Source organism: Lepisosteus oculatus, unplaced genomic scaffold, assembly GCF_040954835.1.
Source record: "Lepisosteus oculatus isolate fLepOcu1 unplaced genomic scaffold, fLepOcu1.hap2 HAP2_SCAFFOLD_106, whole genome shotgun sequence".
In the NCBI taxonomy this organism is placed as follows: domain Eukaryota; kingdom Metazoa; phylum Chordata; class Actinopteri; order Semionotiformes; family Lepisosteidae; genus Lepisosteus; species Lepisosteus oculatus.
Window position 1 is genome coordinate 401,837 of NW_027167657.1, and position 6,000 is coordinate 407,836.

A 6,000-nucleotide genomic window follows, 5' to 3' on the forward strand; every position below is an offset into this window, starting at 1 on the left:
ATACAAGAAGTCATAAATTTTAACCTAGCAACACATTAAAGGCTGCATCTATACAAGTACGATTCTAGAAATGCTCACCAGATTACGTTTTAAGAAAGAACTGCGCCTCAGGTTCCGCCGAGATCTTAACTCGGATGGCAGGATTCAGAGTCTGGAGTGTGGAATGATGGCGCACGGAGGGTCCACATACTGTGGATCCCTCAGTGATCTTCCGCGTGTTCAAACCGCCAGCGTGTGACTCCCCTATCCCCCTGACCTCATTGCTCTGCTCTCGCCTCTGTGCAGCTGAGCCCGACTCATGGTAAAGTGGAAAAAAATATGCCCTCAACGTGAGATTTACTCTGGAGTGAGGATAGTTGTTACCTTCTTATCGTTGAAACGGATGTATGTGATGTGGCGACTAGGTTCTTCTCCATTAGCAGGCTTAAGGTTAAAGAAAAAAACATTGCTGACTTCTTTTTTTTTTGCCAGCCGCGAGCGCTGATTAGCGAGGTTTGTATTTCATGTTTTGCAAGTTGCATCCATTTTAAGAAAAACAAGTCGTTCAAGACAGGAAATGAATACTTGCATTTAATTAAGTCTAGACGTATGCGGTTGTCCATAATGACCAGTTCTGTTCGAGAACACAGAACAAAAAAAGGCACCGCTGGGATTCGGACCCAGGATTTTTTGTTTACTAGACAGGCGCTTTAACCAACTAAGCCACGGCGCCCCGGGAGTGCTGTCCTTTTGCAGCCACTTGGACACACCACTCAGACACATCTGCATTCGGTGTGTGCTCCGCCTGCTCGCTGAGCAAGTTGCCACCTTTACATACAATAGCAACATCGACACCAAGAGAAAGGATGACAAATGGCTTTTATCTGGAACTTTTCATGTCCAAGGAGCTCAATGTGCTTTCTGTGTACAACAGGGCCACTGAACTCCACACTGGCCACTGAACCACAGCAGTGGCTTGCTGGCTTGACATCTCCCAAGGAAAATGTTGAAATCGCATGTGGAACAGGAAAATGACCCTCGAGTATGAGGGGAAAAAAAGAAAAAGATCAACTGGAGTGCGCCAACCCATGTCAGGACAGCCCAGTTTCCTAGACGAGGTGGCCGAGTGGTTACTGTATGCTGAGTCTAAAGACAGTTTCACCCATTTTCTGATTGCTCGGTTCTGTACCAGTGCAGACATGTCAAACAGTGAATGGCTGTACCTCTATTGTATCCGTGCTCAATGAATGAAATCGGTAACAAATGAATATATGTCTAGTTATACGAAAAACGAGTGGTTTATCGACTCATCTTCATTTGCAGATTTAGAGGCAGCTTCGATATTCGTTTTACAGACGGGTTTTTTTTTTGAATATGGGTCACACACATGCCACAGCAACAAAACATCTCTAGAGATGAGGCTATAGATCACCTTTCCATCCTGCAGGTTTTCCTCCCAAAGCCTACGGCACCAACGGCGACCCCTGCTGGCCGGGAGAGCAAAAGCTTACAGCACCTGGTATTCCCAGGCAGTCTCCCATCCAAGTACTAACCAGGCCCGACGCTGCTTAGCTTCCGAGATCAGACGAGATTGGGCGTGTTCAGGGTGGTGTGGCCGTAAGCGAAAGCCCCAGCGCCTGACTCGCTACTTGAAGCTGTGTGTGGCGGGGGTTCCGTGCCCCCCGAGCGGGACTGAAGGATCGTTCGTGTGCAACTCTTTGGAAAGGAGCTGCTTTCCAAATCGCATTGCGTGCCTGGATGTTGGCGAATGCGCTCCCTTGTGTTGGCTCGTCCCGCACTGGAGGAGGACAAACAATCTGCACGGAGGAGCACCAGGCAAGTCTTCACCAGACAAAAACCTCCAGTGCACAGCACTCTGGAAACATTTCGGGGCTTTCGCGTGTTTATTTCAGCACGTAAAGCGCACCGGTCCAACACGTCGGCCGGGCGCGCGGCGCCTCCGCCCTCTTGTGGCCTTGCGGCGTCAGAGCAAGAGGCTCCTTCTCGCTGCCCTTCCGCTGTGTTGCAGGGCCCCGAGAGGGAACCCGGAGCGCGCACTTTGTGGGGGGCGGGGGACCGCGTTCGCGCTCTGCCCCCGGTCTCTTGCGCGAGTACTAAATCTCACGGACAGGGGGGCCTCGTCATTGATTGTTACAGGTGAGACGGGGATTAGGAGGAGACCCCGACTGATGGGTAAAGGGGAGCACTAACACCAGAGGGACACCCCCGGCGTCTCTTTTTGAGAGACGCCCTGGGGTTTCCTAATGGCCAAGGAGGGTCGGGACCTCGGTTTGACCTCCATCAGGAGGCTGGGGCGTAAGAGAGCCACACAGCCCGCAGGGTGAGCGCTCCCTACTGGTCCCAGTCACACCTCTTGCAGGAGCAGCAGCAACCGGAGCTTTTCCGGGGTGGAATCTCCCATCCGGGTGCCGGCCAGGCTCACACCTGCTGGGCTGCCCCGGGGGTGAGCCCAGTCGAGAGTCGCAGGGCCAGATCTAGTCACCGGGGAGAAACGATACAAGTGAAGGATTGCTCGGCTCTCGGCACTTGAAAAGACCGACAAATGTCTCGTTCCCGCCGGAGCTGAATGTACCCGCATGTGTGGTGTCGTCTTCTTCCCCCGCCCCGCTGTGTTTGCTGTATTGTCTCTGAAGCCGGCCCCCCCGAGACGAGACGGGCTGTTCCTGTGCCCCAATTAACACTTTACAGGTGCCATTCCCCGGCATTGTGGCCATTGTCGGTGCTCACACGCGATAAGATAAGGCGGAGGAGAGTGGGGCATGCCCAGCGGCAGACATTCAAGGAGGGGGCAGTGCGAGGTGAGGTGAGGTGCGACACGCCGGAGCCCCGACGCAGCTAATGCGGAGCACTTGTTGGACTGGCATCGAAAGGACGTGTGCGCACGGAGCGAGCCTTCCCTGCGGCGGAGCGCGGGAACTTTCTCCCCCCCTCCCGCTGCAGGAGTTGTGTGCACTGCAGCGGTGCCGAGAGAAAAGCACAGAAGGCAGCAGGCTCTGGAGAGCAGGTAAGAGACGGAGCCTTGTGGGCAGGCGAGCAGGCCCGTTTTTTGGAAATTGCTGAAAAGGTTTGTTCGGTGTGTGGCAGGCGCACGTCGCGAGCTTGCGTGGCGATCTGCCGGTCTGGAGTTATGCAAATGAGGCCGAATTGCATCCCGGGACATGCTGCGAATGCGCAACGGCGACTGCAGATGTGTAGGAAACGGCGCGCTCGTTTTCTCGTTTTGCCCACACTTTTGAGTGTTAGTGTGGCGTGTGAGTGTGTGAAAGAGTGGGCCCAGCAGGAGGCGGTGGCGTGCGGGGCGAGGAGGTGGCCTAGGCTGCGCGATTTGTGCTGTGGGTGCGGGCCGCTTGCAGGGGCCTGTTTAACTCATACTTACCTGGCAGGGGAGATACCTTGATCAAGAAGGAGGTTCACCCAGGGCGAGGCTCGGCCATTGCACTCCGGCTGTGCTGACCCCTGCAAATTCCCAAAATGTGGGAATCTCGACTGCATAATTTCTGGTAGTGGGGGACTGCGTTCGCGCTCTCCCCTGATGTGCTTGGTCCAAAATCAGATACGGGAGGGTTAAGACACCACGAGCTGCGTGGCTGTGGAAGGATCCCGGTTCGACAGGAGTGGACGCCGCTGCTGGTTCTCGCTGGCTTTTAGTTAGGGGTCCGGAGAAGCATCTCAAGCTAGTTCCACTACTCCTTCCGGACGTTCATTCCCTTTTCAAAGTCAGTCGTTTTGCTGTAGTCTGCGTTCTTTAGGCTGATTATCGAGGTTAGCCTTTATTTGGTCATGGGGGGCCTCGGTACTGTATGCTGAGTCTAAAGACAGTTTCACCCGTTTTCTGATTGCTCGGTTCTGTACCAGTGCAGACATGTCAAACAGTGAATGGCTGTACCTCTATTGTATCCGTGCTCAATGAATGAAATCGGTAACAAATGAATATATGTCTAGTTATACGAAAAACGAGTGGTTTATCGACTCATCTTCATTTGCAGATTTAGAGGCAGCTTCGATATTCGTTTTACAGACGGGTTTTTTTTTTGAATATGGGTCACACACATGCCACAGCAACAAAACATCTCTAGAGATGAGGCTATAGATCACCTTTCCATCCTGCAGGTTTTCCTCCCAAAGCCTACGGCACCAACGGCGACCCCTGCTGGCCGGGAGAGCAAAAGCTTACAGCACCTGGTATTCCCAGGCAGTCTCCCATCCAAGTACTAACCAGGCCCGACGCTGCTTAGCTTCCGAGATCAGATGAGATTGGGCGTTTTCAGGGTGGTGTGGCCGTAAGCGAAAGCCCCAGCGCCTGACTCGCTACTTGAAGCTGTGTGTGGCGGGGGTTCCGTGCCCCCCGAGCGGGACTGAAGGATCGTTCGTGTGCAACTCTTTGGAAAGGAGCTGCTTTCCAAATCGCATTGCGTGCCTGGATGTTGGCGAATGCGCTCCCTTGTGTTGGCTCGTCCCACACTGGAGGAGCACCAACAATCTGCACAGAGGAGCACCAGCCAAGTCTTCAGTGCACAGCACTCTGGAAACATTTCGGGGCTGTCGCGTGTTTATTTCAGCACGTAAAGCGCACCGGTCCAACACGTCGGCCGGGCGCGCGGCGCCTCCGCCCTGTTGCTGCCCCTGCAGCTGCTTCACTTTTCCCTTTAGTTGCCATCGATTTTTTTGTAGTGCTATACATATACGATTGAGGTATCTTAGAGTTCTCCTTCGAAGACCCAGCACTCTCTTTTCTTTTCCCAGTGTTACTCATATCGGACTTTTTAAACCTAAAAAAAAATCGTTTTTTTTTCTTTCAATTAAAACTGAAGTTTAAACAACTAGTGTTAAGTCCTTATTTTTCTGTAGTCAAAAAAAGCAAAAATTAACATTCAGGTCATGAAAAACTCAAAAAAACTCCCCAACCACTAAACTTTACCTCCCACCTGAGCGCCATCTTGAACGCCCCTACCACCAGAGAATGCTCACGATTTCGGAAGCTGTCTCCGGGACGTGCTGATTCCACACATCCTGAATAAATCATGATATTGTTAGTTGCTGTAGCTAGACGTTCAAATGAGTTTCATGGCCAGATGGACTGTTTCCTCCAGCGGTATAATATTGCAGTGAGACAGCACGATGCCTGCAAGACTATGTCACGCTAAACGCCACAGATTGTGTTTGTCCGTTCGTGTCAGTCGTCCCGCAGCCACGGGAAATGGGACACAAACATGCTGCAATGCTTTCAAGACGTTAGGATTTGTTTGTGCAACATCCAAGAAGAGTACTTGTGGCTTGAATGTGAACTGTACGTGCCCGCCCCCTTTCCTCTGTAGTGCATGAGTTCCTCCCGGCATGCCCTTCGTCATTGTTCTGTCATCTTGTATTTAAAGGGTTGTATTTCTGCTGCTGAAAATAAGCAACGGTTTTCTCACAACGCCCTTTGTTCCCAACGGAGCCCTTGTCTGTCATGAAATTCTTCAAAACCTCAAGCTAGAAGAAGAAGAAGACGACAAATATGAAGCGTTATAGCAACGACATGCCATGAGACGATCGATAACGATTTCCATAGGATCCCCGCGGTTGCCTGGCAACCGTCAGCTTTGCGCAGTGGCAGTATCGTAGCCTGTGAGGTTTAGCCGAGGCTCGATTATTGCTAGTTGAAAACTTTTCCCAATACCCCGCTTCCGCCGGTTTGCAATACAATCGGCGAAAGCAATTTTTGACAGTCTTGTCAGAGACTGAGCAAGGTGTTTAAAGACAGATTTGGTCACGGTGATATCATGGTAGAAAGAAACGAGCTTGTTACGTGTCAACAGGAACGCTCTTTAGCTCTTTCAGCTTTATGCAGAGAACAGCGTCTGTCGAGATTACTTTTGTGTCAGCGCGAAACGCCGTGTGCTGTCAGTATGATTTCATATTGCTCATAGCGGCGCCTGGCTTTTGTCTGTCAAACGTTAGGTTGCGCTTCTTCATGCTGCATCGTCGGCATGAGTGGAGCATTTTAAACGTCTGTACTTA

General features: G+C 51.8%; 4 non-coding genes across 4 annotated transcripts; 2 read left to right on the top strand and 2 right to left on the bottom strand.

Annotated features, from left to right (window-relative positions):
* Positions 1 to 1,483: 1,483 nt before the first annotated feature.
* LOC138225853 (5S ribosomal RNA) lies at positions 1,484 to 1,602 on the bottom strand. The gene has a single exon (XR_011184265.1). It is a non-coding gene; the product is annotated as a 5S ribosomal RNA (ribosomal RNA).
* Positions 1,603 to 3,368: 1,766 nt separating this feature from the next.
* Positions 3,369 to 3,532, top strand: LOC138225858 (U1 spliceosomal RNA). Its single transcript, XR_011184269.1, has one exon. It is a non-coding gene; the product is annotated as a U1 spliceosomal RNA (small nuclear RNA).
* Positions 3,533 to 4,167: 635 nt separating this feature from the next.
* LOC138225851 (5S ribosomal RNA) lies at positions 4,168 to 4,286 on the bottom strand. Its single transcript, XR_011184263.1, has one exon. It is a non-coding gene; the product is annotated as a 5S ribosomal RNA (ribosomal RNA).
* A 1,292-nt stretch (positions 4,287 to 5,578) lies between these two features.
* LOC138225871 (U4 spliceosomal RNA) lies at positions 5,579 to 5,720 on the top strand. Its single transcript, XR_011184280.1, has one exon. It is a non-coding gene; the product is annotated as a U4 spliceosomal RNA (small nuclear RNA).
* Positions 5,721 to 6,000: the final 280 nt, after the last annotated feature.